Source organism: Arachis ipaensis, chromosome B9 (genome assembly GCF_059453495.1).
Source record: "Arachis ipaensis isolate K30076 ecotype BB chromosome B9, ASM5945349v1, whole genome shotgun sequence".
In the NCBI taxonomy this organism is placed as follows: Eukaryota; Viridiplantae; Streptophyta; class Magnoliopsida; order Fabales; family Fabaceae; genus Arachis; species Arachis ipaensis.
Window position 1 is genome coordinate 78921509 of NC_142444.1, and position 12863 is coordinate 78934371.

General features: G+C 37.4%; 1 non-coding gene across 1 annotated transcript; it reads left to right on the forward strand.

The window, feature by feature from the left end:
- Nucleotides 1–472: 472 nt before the first annotated feature.
- Nucleotides 473–580, forward strand: LOC148545127 (small nucleolar RNA R71). The gene has a single exon (XR_015900624.1). It is a non-coding gene; the product is annotated as a small nucleolar RNA R71 (small nucleolar RNA).
- Nucleotides 581–12863: the final 12283 nt, after the last annotated feature.

Consider the following 12863-nt stretch of genomic DNA (forward strand, 5'->3'; position numbering starts at 1 on the left):
AGCCTTGTTGAGGCTTTTGATCCTTCCATGAGAGATTTGGGTGATTTCTCCATGATGGATTATAGGTGTTTCCATATGGTTCACCCATGTATTTTAACTCTGCTATTGCAGGGTTCTCGGGATCATAAGCTTCTTCCTCAGAAGATGCCTCTTGAGTACTGTTGGATGCAGCTTGCATTCCATTCAGACTTTGAGAAATCATATTGACTTGCTGAGTCAATATTTTATTCTGAGCCAATATGGCATTCAGAGTATCAATTTCAAGAACTCCCTTCTTCATAGGCGTCCCATTACTCACAGGATTCCTCTCAGAAGTGTACGTAAACTGGTTATTAGCAACCATGTCAATGAGTTCTTGAGATTCTGCAGGCGTTTTCTTTAGGTGAATGGATCCACCTGCAGAAGTATCCAATGACATCTTTGATAGCTCAGATAAACCATCATAGAATATATCCAGGATGGTCCATCCTGAAAGCATGTCAGAAGGGCACTTTTTGGTCAGCTGCTTGTATCTTTCCCAAGCTTCATAGAGGGATTCACCTTCTTTCTGTCTGAAGGTTTGAACATCAGCTCTAAGCTTGCTCAGCTTTTGAGGAGGAAAGAACTTCGCTAAGAAAGCCGTGACCAGCTTATCCCAAGAGTTCAGGCTGTCTTTGGGTTGAGAGTCCAACCATATTCTAGCTCTGTCTCTTACAGCAAAAGGGAAAAGCATGAGCCTGTAGACTTCAGGATCTACTCCATTAGTCTTAATAGTATCACAGATCTGCAAGAATTCAGTTAAGAACTGAAAAAGATCTTCAGATGGAAGTCCATGAAACTTGCAGTTCTGCTGCATCAGAGAAACTAGCTGAGGTTTCAGCTCAAAATTATTTGCTCCAATGGTAGGAATCGAGATGCTTCTTCCATGTAAATTGGAATTAAGTGCAGTAAAGTCACCAAGCATTCTCCTTGCATTATTGTTGTTGGGTTCGGCTGCCATCTCCTTTACTTGTTCGAAATTTTCAATAAGGTTGTCTCTGGATTGTTGTAATTTAGCTTCTCTTAGTTTTCTCTTCAGAGTCCTTTCAGGTTCTGGATCAGCTTCAACAAGAATGCATTTTTCTTTGTCCCTGCTCATAAGAAAGCAAAGAGAAAAAGAAAAGAAGAGGAATCCTCTATGTCACAGTAAAGAGGTTCCTTATTGTTAGTAGAAGAAGAAAAGGAATATGGGTGAAGAAGAATGAAGAATCCAAACACAAAGGTGATGATAGGAGCAGAGATGTGAGATGAAGAGAAGTGTTAGTGGATGAATAAATAAATAGAAGGGGATGAGAGGAGGAGAGAATTTTCGAAAATAATTTTTGAAAAAGAGTTAGTGATTTTCGAAAATAGTTTTTGAAAAAGGTTAGTAGTTTTTTGAAAATTCAAATAAAAAATAAAATAATTAGTCTAATTAAAAAGAAATTTTGAAAAAAGAGGGAAGATTTTTTCAAAAATTAGAGAGAGAGTTAGTTAGGTAGTTTTGAAAAAGGTAAGAAACAAACAAAAAGTTAGTTAGTTAGTTGAAACAAATTTTGAAAAGATAAGAAGTTAGGAAGTTAGAAAAGATATTTTGCAATCACTTTTTTGAAAAAGGTAAGATAAGAAGATATTTTTGAAAAGATATGATAGAAATTAGTTTTTGAAAAAGATTTCATTTTTAAAATCTCAATTAATGACTTGATTCACAAGAAATCACAAGATATGATTCTAGAACTTAAAGTTTGAATCTTTCTTAACAAGTAAGTAACAAACTTGAAATTTTTGAATCAAAACATTAATTGATGATGTTATTTTCGAAAATATGATGTAAAATTAAGAAAAATATTTTTGAAATTTTTGAAAAAAACTAAAAAAAATTGAAAAAAGATTTTGAAAAAGATAAGATTTTTTTAAAATTGAAAATTTGATTTGACTCATAAAAACAACTAGATTTTAAAAATTTTTGAAAAAGTCAAATCTAATTTTCGAAATTTTAAGAGAGAAAAAGGGAAAGATATTTTTTTTTATTTTTGAATTTTTATGATGAGAGAGAAAAACAAGAAAAATGATGCAATGCATGAAAGTTATGGATCAAAACAATGAATGCATGCAAGAATGCGATGAATGTCAAGATGAACACCAAGAACACTATGAAGATCATGATGAACATCAAGAACACATTTTTGAAAAATTTTTAATGCAAAGAAAACATGCAAGACACCAAACATAGAATTCTTTAATGTTGACTCTATGGATGCAAAAATGCACATGTAAAACAAGAAAAGATGCAAAACAAGAAAACATCAAGATCAAACAAGAAGACTTACCAAGAACAACTTGAAGATCATGAAGAATACCATGAATGCATGAATTTTCGAAAAATGCAAAATGAATATGCAATTGACACCAAACTTATAACATGACACATGACTCAAACAAGAAACACGAAAAATATTTTTGATTTTTTATGATTTTCTAAATTTTTTTGGTTTTTTCGAAAATTATATGAAAAAGAAAAATAGGGATTCCAAAATTTTTAATATGAATTCCAGGAATCTTATGCTCTTCAGTCTAAAGCTCCAATCAAAGGGTCAGGCATGGCTTAATAGCCAGCCAAGCTTTAGTAAAAATATGAGTGTAATTCATTCAATTTTAAGCCAAAACCTCAGTCCAAAAGAATTTAGACATGGCTTTACAGCCAGCCAGGCTTTAGCATGCTTCATGAAACACTAGAATTCATTCTTAAAAATTCTGAAGAAAGAAATATATTTTTGAAAACATTTTTATTTTAAATTTTTTTTTTTTGAAAACAAAAGAGAAATTTTCGAAAGATTTTTTTTTTTGAAAAATTTTTGAAAACTTTTTGAAAAGAAAACGAAAAGAAAGTTACCCAATCTAAGCAACAAGATGAACCGTCAGTTGTCCAAACTCGAACAATCCCCGGCAACGGCGCCAAAAACTTGGTATGCGAAATTGTTACTCAGGTTGTGAATTATTGTTCGAAATTGATTCCCTGGCCATGGTCTAAACATATCTTCACAACTTCGCATAACTAACCAGCAAGTGCACTGGGTCATCCAAGTAATAAACCTTACGTGAGTAAGGGTCGATCCCACGGGGATTGTTGGTATGAAGCAAGCTATGGTCACCTTGTAAATCTCAGTCAGGCGGATATAAAATAGTTATGGAGTTTTCGAAATTATTACTAAAATAAGGATAGAAATACTTATGTAAATCATTGGTGAGAATTTCAGATAAGCGTATGGAGATGCATTCATTCCTCTGAATCTCTGCTTTCCTGCTGTCTTCATCCAATCCGTCTTACTCCTTTCTATGGCTGGCTTTTTGTAAGGATGTCACCGGTGCCAATGGATACTTTCAATCCTCTCGGGAAAATGGTCCAAATGCTCTGTCACAGCACGGCTAATCGTCTGGAGGCATCACCCTTGTCGTTGGTTGCATCCTATTCCTCTCTATGAAAATGGTCCGATGCGCTATCACTGCATGGCTAATCATCTTGGAGGTTCTCGATCATACTGGAGTAGAATTTACTACCCTTTTGCGTCTGTCACTACGCCCAGCACTCGCGAGTTTGGAGTTCGTCACAGTCATTCAATCCCAGAGTCCTACTCGGAATACCATGGACAAGGTTTAGACTTTCTGGACTCTCATGAATGCCGCCATCAATCTAGCTTATACCACGAAGATTCTGATTAAGAGATCTAAGAGATACTCATTCAATCTAATGTAGAACGGAAGTGGTTGTCAAGCACGCGTTCATAGGGAATGATGATGATTGTCACGTTCATCACATTCAGGTTGAAGTGCGAATGAATATCTTAGAAGCAAAATAAGATAAATTGAATAGAAAACAGTAGTACTTTGCATTAATCTTTGAGGAACAGCAGAGGTCCACACCTTAATCTATGGAGTGCAGTAACTCTACCGTTGAAAATACATAAGTAATGAAGGTCCAGGCATGGCCGAATGGCCAGCCCCCAAACGTGATCAATAGATCAAAAGATAATCCAAAGATGTCTAATACAATAGTAAAAGGTCCGATTTATAATAAACTAGCTACTAGGGTTTACAGAAGTAAGTAATTGATGCATAAATCCACTTCCGGGGCCCACTTGGTGTGTGCTTGGGCTGAGCTTGAAGTCTACACATGGAGAGGTCATTCTTGGAGTTGAACGCCAGCTCTTGTGCCAGTTTGGGCGTTGAACTCCACTTTGCAACTTGTTTCTGGCGCTGGACGCCAGAATTGGGCAGAGAGCTGGCGTTGAACGCCAGTTTGCATCATCTAAAATTGGGAAAAGTATGGACTATTATATATTTCTGGAAAGCCCTGGATGTATACTTTCCAACGCAATTAGAAGCGCGCCATTTTGAGTTCTGTAGCTCCAGAAAATCTATTTTGAGTGCAGGGAGGTCAGAATCCAACAGCATCAGCAGTCCTTCTTCAACCTCTGAATCTGATTTTTGCTCAAGTCCCTCAATTTCAGCCAGAAAATACCTGAAATTATAGAAAAACACACAAACTCATAAGAAAGTCCAGAAATGTGAATTTAACATAAAAAATAATGAAAACATCCCTAAAAGTAACTAGATTCTACTAAAAACAATGCCAAAAAGCGTATAAATTATCCGCTCATCAATTCACATCCATCTCAAACCCAAGTGATGGGAGCTTTGATGAAGGGGACAGTGAAGGTTCTGGTCCCGACCGCCCTTTGCACATTATTGCTAGCATGGAGGACCGCGCTAAATTCTAAATGTGGGGAGGTCGTTCGACCGATCTCCATGGGTAACAATCTCTTCCTTTCAACACCCATGGATTTATCTTTTGCTTAGTAGTTAGTACATTGCATTTGTAGTTAGTCTTGCTTGTAAATACCCTTTGCATGATAGCTAGTCTCTATAGAATTACTTGGTCAAAATAATGACTTCTTCTCCAAGAAACTGTAATTTCGAGGTACCTTACCAATTTTGAAAAATTTTCTTTGCGGTGAACTTGCTTCAAGAACGTATTTTGGAACATAGTGATTGAGCTAAGAACACAAGCAAGTGAGTTTTGAGCCTATTGTGTGGTTATATCTTCTAACCACTAATTCCCATTCTTGTGTGCATTATTCTCTCTCTATGATTGTAATCCTTGCTTTGTCTGAATGCATTTATATGATTGAGGCCATCATTTCAATAGCCACTTTTCCTAAACAGCCTTAACCCTTTTATCTACCATTGCTAACCAATTTTTAGCCCATGATAAACCTTTTTGTTCTTAAATAGAGCACATCAACAACCCTAAGCGAAAAACAATGAATATCCCTTGATTTGGATCTTTGATTAGCTTAGGTAAGTGGAGGTGTGTATCATTCAAATGGGAGGGTTTACTTGGGAACTTGGGTAGATATAAAGAGGTGTATTTGTAATTGTAATTGAAAATTCTGGGATTTGGGAACAAATTCATGTATTGAATGATTGAACCATATGCATTGAAACTTTTGTACATGAAACTCCAAGAAAAAGGGGACCAAAAAGAAAAAAATTTTGTGAATACATGAGAATGTAAGAAAGAGAAATAGAAAAAAAAAATAGAAGAGACAAAAATATGGAAAAACGAGAAAGCAATGAAAGGGGACAAAAATGCCCCAAGACAAGGTAACAATAACAATGCATATGGGATGTGAATTGAAAAGAATGCATGAGTATGCAAAAAAGTGAAACGCATGGGTAGCTAGGTATTGTATTATAGTTGTATAGGTTGTTCTATGTGTCTAGTGGGATCTTAGGATAATCAATGATTCAAATTTTAAGCTCACTTGACCATATACATCCTTACCTTCACCCTAGCCCCATTACAACCCATGAATAAGACCTCATGATACTTGTAAGCATGCATTAAGTAATTGTTGATTATTAGATGAAAGACAAATCTTGGAAAGCATGATTAGGAGAGGATTGAGTGACGAACCCTATACACTCGAGCGAATAGAGCGGATACACTTCCGGTGAGGGTTCGATGCTCAACTCCTTGTTCTCGACTTTCACAAGCGTTCATCTAGCAAGTTATATGCACTTCATAGTAATGTTCAAATTGGTAGAATTTATGAACTACATATCATTTTCACCCCGTATGCTCATATCTATTCTTGGAGGATAGATTTACCCTTGACCAAGGAGATAGATGATTTTACATTAGTTGCATACATTCATTTAGGAAATTTGCACTTCATAAACCCTTTCTTACCATGATCTTTGGTCTTTTTATTTTTAAGCATGAGGACATGCTTAGTTTAAGTGTGGGGAGATTTGATAAACCCCAATTTTGTGGTTTATATTGTGTAGAATTTGGGGGGTTTTGTCAATATTTTTCACACTTATTCACAAGAATTTCATGGTTTTGTGTTCTCTTTCTAATATTGCTTAATAATGGAAAACATGCTTCTTTTGCCTTAAAATTGCTATATTTTGATCCTCTTTTATTACCATTCGATGCCGTGACGTGTTTGTTGAGTAATTTATGGGGCAAGAATGGCCTAGAAGAGAGAAAGAAAGCATGCACAAGAGGAAGGAACATGAAGATTTGGATTTCGGGAATTTCAGCATGGGCGCACACGCGCACCTCGCGCGCACGCGTGGATATGGACAGCTGGAAGCGGCGCGCAAAGATCAGCGCATCCGTGCAGATTAGAGAAATCCACACTAGCGCGCATGCGTGGATCACAAAATCAATCGGCGCACACGCACGCATGGCACGTACGCGTGAGAAGCTGCACGTGACCTCATTAAAGGAAATCGTGCCTGGCGATTTCTGAGGCTCAAGAGGCCCAAATTCAAGCTGGTTCTGCATGGAAAAGACCCAAGGATGCTAGGGGAAAGGGGGGATCATTCATTCACACTTAAACACAATTTTTAGCTAGTTTTTTATTTTTGTTATTCTAGAGAGAGAAACCCTTGTTCCTCTCTAGATATAGTTTGATTTGATCTTTCCTTGTTGAATTTTGAATTGGATCTTGTTAATTACTAGTTTTGATTGCTTAATTTGAATTCCTTAGCATAATTTTGTTTAGATCTTGTGTTAGTTTTATGTTTTCTTGTCAATTGTCATTTTATACCCATTTCATGAATCTTGTGAATTTTGGATTGTTAATGTTACATTGATTATTTTCATGGTTAATTGTATTGTTTGAGTGATTGTATGTTGATAATTGTTAGTGGGTACTTGTTAATTTCAATTTAATTGCAATTTGAATATGTATTTTAGTAATGCTTACCATGTGTTTGATGAAATGTTTTCTTTGATTATGGAGTAGTTCTCTTTACCCTTTGTAACGACCCAATTTTCAGTATGTCTAGATCATACCGGAAACTGAGGGCTACCAACTTGTCTTCCTAATTATTATCCATTATTTATCATATGAGCCTGATTCGTTGTTAAAAACGTAGTTAATTTGCGAGGTATTTTTTTTTGAAAACGTTTGGGTTACTAGACGAATTCATTCATAATCAATACACAACTGATAACAGATAAAACAGTTATAAACAACCACACATAAATACATTTTAAGCAGTTAATAACATTCCGTGATCCAGTTTTTATTTAAGTATAAACTTTTAGTTAGAACACTCCTAGATATAACTAGATAATAACTATATACATATATATACATACAACATCCCAGGCCCTGACCTATTAAAGAAGTCCCTAAGCTGGAGCCCAGGCTAGCCTAGACTCTATACTCACCTAGTCCCTCTAAACTACTAAAGCGAGGGAAAGTACGTTCTAAGTCTTCAAAACTCAAGTCAGGTGGAACGTCATCAAAAGTTGAAAGGTCATCTACTACTCCTCTGCACGATCATACATTGCCATATGATGTCCCACTGGTACTCCATCAGGTAGCCACATAACAGGAGTCTCATACACAGGATTTAGGCCAAAGTGCACATACGAATGGGGTGCAGATGTTGGCTGGTGATGAGCGGATAATTTATACGCTTTTTGGCATTGTTTTTAGTATGTTTTTAGTATGTTTTAGTTAGTTTTTATTATATTTTTATTAGTTTTTAAATAAAAATCATATTTCTGGACTTTACTATGAGTTTGTGTGTTTCTCTGTGATTTCAGGTATTTTCTGGCTGAAATTGAGGGACCTGAGCAAAAATCTGATTCAGAGGCTGAAAAAGGACTGCAGATGCTGTTGGACTCTGACCTCCCTGCACTCGAAGTGGATTTTCTAGAGCTACAGAAGTTCCATTGGCGCGCTCTCAGTTGCGTTGGAAAGTAGACATCCTGGGCTTTCCAGCAATATATAATAGTTTATACTTTGCCCAAGATTTGATGGCCCAAACTGGCATTCCAAGTCAGCATAGAAATTCTGGCGTCAAAACGCCAGAACTGGCATAAAAGCTGGAGTTAAACGCCCAAACTGGCACAAAAGCTGGCGTTTAACTCCAAGAAAAGCCTCTACATGTGAAAGCCTCAATGCTCATCCCAAGCACACACCAAGTGGGCCCGTAAGTAGATTCTGCATCATTTACTCATTTCTGTAAACCCTAGGTTACTAGTTTTCTACAAATAGGACGTTTTGCTATTGTATTTGGGATACCTTTGACACACTTGATCATACTTTGATAGACCTGTTCACATTTGAGGTTGGCCTCACGGCCATGCCTAGACCCTTTTGTTCTTATGTATTTTCAACGGTGGAGTTTCTACACACCATAGATTAAGGTGTGGAGCTCTGCTGTTCCTTATGAATTAATGCAAAGTATTGTTGTTTTTCTATTCAATTCATGCCTACTTCTTCTCTAAGATATCCATTCATTCTTTAACATGATGAATGTGATGATCCGTGACAATCATCATCATTCTTACCTATGAACACGTGCCTGACAACCACTTCCGTTCTACATGCAATCAAGCTTGAATGTGTATCTCTTGGGTTTCTAATCTAAGATTAGAACCTTCGTGGTATAGGCTAGAATTATTGGAGGCCATTCCTGAGATCCGGAAAGTCTAAACCTTGTCTGTGGTATTCTGAGTAGGATATGGGAAGGGATGACTGTGACGAGCTTCAAACTCGCCAGTGTTGGGCGTAGTGATAGCCGCAAAAGGATCAATGGATCTTATTCCAACATGATCGAGAACCAATAGCTGATTAGCCGTGCGGTGACAGTGCATTTGGACCATTTTCACTGAGAGGACGGGAAGTAGCCATTGACAACGGTGATGCCCAACATAAAGCTTGCCATGGAAAGGAGTATGAATGATTGGAAGAGGGCAATAGGAAAGCAGAAGTTCAGGAAGAACAAAGCATCTTCATACGCTTATCTTAAATTCTCACCAATGAGTTACATAAGTATCTCTATCCTATTTTATATTTTATTCATCTTTTAATTATCAATCCTCCATAACCATTTGAATCTGCCTGACTGAAATTTACAAGATGACCATAGCTTACTTCAAGCCGACAGTCTCTGTGGGATCGACCCTTACTCGCGTAAGGTTTATTACTTGGATGACCCAGTGCAGTTGCTAGTTAGTTGTGCAGAGTTGTGATAAAGAGTTGAGATTACAATTGTGTGTACCGAGTTGTTGGCACCATTGATGATCACAATTTTGTGCACCAAGTTTTTGGCGCCGTTGCCGGGGATTGTTCGAGTTTGGACAACTGACGGTTCATCTTGTTGCTTAGATTAGGTAATTTTATTTTATGTTCAAGCTTTTTAATTTTTATTTTCGAAAAAAAATTTCAAAAATAAAAAAAAAATTCTATTCTGTTCTTCAGTGATTTTAAGAATGAATTCTAGAGTTTCATGATGATTTGTTGAAGTCTGGCTGGTTGTGAAACCATGTCTAAACTTTTGGACCGAGGTTTCAACTTATCATCATGAGAGTTTATTGAATTCTATCAATTTTGCTGTTGAGAGTAATGATCTGCTAAAGCTTGGCTTGCCATTGGCCATGTCTAATGTTTTGGACCGAAGCTTTTACTGAAAGCTTGGCTGGCTAGTAAGCCATGTCTAATTCCTGGACCGGAGTTTTAGACTAACATTGCATGATTCCTGAAATTCTTATTAAAAATTTTGAATCTCTTTATTTTCTTTTCCATATAATTTTCGAAAAATCACAAAAAAATTATAAAATCTTAAAATCAAAAATATTTTATGTTTAAGTCTAGGGTCTAATTTTAAAGTCTATTCGAATATATGCATTATGTTCTTCATTGATCTTCAAGTTGTTCTTGATGATTTCAGTGCTCTGATCTTTGATTTCTCTTATTTTGTGTCTTTTGTTGTTTCTTACATGCATTTTTAAATTGTTATAGTCCTTAGTATACAAACTTCTAAGTTTGGTGTCTTGCATGTATGGTTTATTAGATCTTTATTGCATTTTTTTTATTGTTTCTCATCATTAAAAATTTAAAAAAATTTAAAAATTGTGTCTTTTCAAGTCAGTAACACAGAGAATTGAAGATTCAGAACATTCAGCAGAGGAATTACACAGAAAAAGCTGGGCGTTCAAAACGCCCAGTGAAGAAGGAAAACTGGCGTTTAAACGCCAGCCAGGGTACCTGGCTGGGCGTTAAATGCCCAAAAAGGTAGCATTTTGGGCGTTAAAATGCTAACAAAAATAACCCTAATATTTGATAACGACAATAATACCCTTCAAAAATTTTAAAACGGTACAAATCTGACCACCCGTGAGGAGAACCCTTCTCCGTTGAACGGCGCTTGGTGATGTGGCAAACGGAAGTCCAACGTGGCCTCCCTATTAGGCTTCACTCCCTTTACTCCCTTATTTAGAAATCAGAATGAACATTTTCCCCAAATTGAGCATAAAGCAAAACCCTAACCATTGCCATGCATGCTGGAAGCTCAGTCATGTCCAGTTATAATCGAAGGACACAGTATATGGAAAATAGTGGATCTGAAGGGCTCGAAGAACATGTGAGCAAGCCATATGATGGCACATGCTTCTGTCGTCTTCAGGTGGTGGCGTTGAAGTCGAAGACGAGGAAAAACCCAGGTAGATGGTTCTTCAGGTGTCCTCTGTGGAAGGTAAGTATGAATTTTGTGCTTCAATTGTTCCCCCCATCGACAACTGAGCTTGATGAATGGTTATTGTGTTGGGCAGACGAAGAACAGTGGGTGCTGTTATTTTCAATGGATGGACGAAACGGGTGAGGAATCTGCTGGGGTGGAGGAATGCTGTAAGAATGGCACAGTAGGATGTAATGCATGTGGAGTATTGGAAGGGAGGTTTACCAGTGTTGAGAGTGAGACGACACAGAGAGATCGAAAGATGTTGATAGAGCAGATGAAGAGAATTGAATTGCTTCTGTGTTTCGTACTGGGTGGACTTGTACTGAGTTTGAGTTTGAGTTTGATGTGTTTGGTTAGATAGGACAACGAATGCATGCAGGACAGGGTTTATTGATGACTGTTATGTGTTATTGTTGCATACTATTTATGTTGACATTGCTGTGGTTATTTTGCTTACTTGTTAATGAATTGGACCTGTGACTAGAATTTTATTGCATCACCAAGAAAATCATGAATGGAGTGAAGTGCAACTAACCAAAAAGGCAACTCAGACATGTTAAATAAGTTCAAATAGACCTAAAAAATCAAAATTGGTAAAAGGACAAGATAAAAACCGAGACAACTGGTCTGCATAACATCAAGCATTAGCACAAACTGTTCCAACCAAAATACTCTATACATGCTAATCAGTCTTCATAGCTGATACCAAAATAAACAAAGAGTCCAACAAAGGGCAATAACCCATACTAAATATCAACATACATTCCCAAAAACTGGATAAAGTTATAACTAAATACCAAACATACTAAATAACAACATACAACCCAAAATACTCAAGTTGTCCAACAAAGGGGAACTACAGATCAAGTTATAACCCAAAAGATGAAGTAATTATATAGCAAAGTCTCCTTCAAACTGACTGATTTGGCATAAACCTTGAGAACCTAGAGGTGGTTGCCTTAGATGCTCCATTCATGGTTTCATTTGACACAAGTGGAGTCATTGTGGAGGCTGGAACTCCTGAACCAGTAGCAGCATTTGCAGATGGTGCGACGGGCCTTATTTGTGGGGGCCTAAATGGTGGGTTGGGCCTTGGAGTGGCTTGTGGGCCTGGAGCTGTGGGCCTAACATGGTGTTGGGCTGCTGTAGCTGTAGCTGTGGGCCTGAGATTTGGTTGGGCTAAGGGGGTTCTCCTGATAGGCATATTGACCCTGATTGTTTCCCTGATAGTAGATGCTGCACCAGCCACAGCAGTGTTGGAGGGAGTTTGAAGAGTTGTTGCAGCAGCCTTGGTAGATCTTGCTGCTCTCCTTGCAAGGTTAGATCTAGTAGCTCTCCTTCCTTCACGATGACTAGTTGAACCGGAGGTGTTCATGTTTGCCTACAGTAAATTAAATTTAAGTACTAGATCTGAAGTTAGTGTAAAGAGCAATTATTGAAGAATGTGCTACCTCTTCATCAGCTTCAGAGTGTGGATGGCCCTGTGTGAGCTCCTCTTCGACTGCATCCATGGTTTCCTCCCAATACATCTCCTGCTCTGAGTCTGACATGTCTTGTAAGCCCCTGGGTGGAACAACTCCTCCTGTTGCTGGCTGACCTGATTGAGGTGCTTCTTGTGCATCTGCATCTGCCCCAGCTGCAACATGATTCTTATCAGGGCAGGTCCTGGAATTGTGTCCCACCTACAAAAAACAACATCAGATCAACTTGAAGAGAACAGATAACAACAACAGTTGTGTAAGAAATGAGTTTTTATTTACCTTTCTACAATATTTACAACTTGTTTTTCCATAGCTCCTCTTGAGTTTGTACTG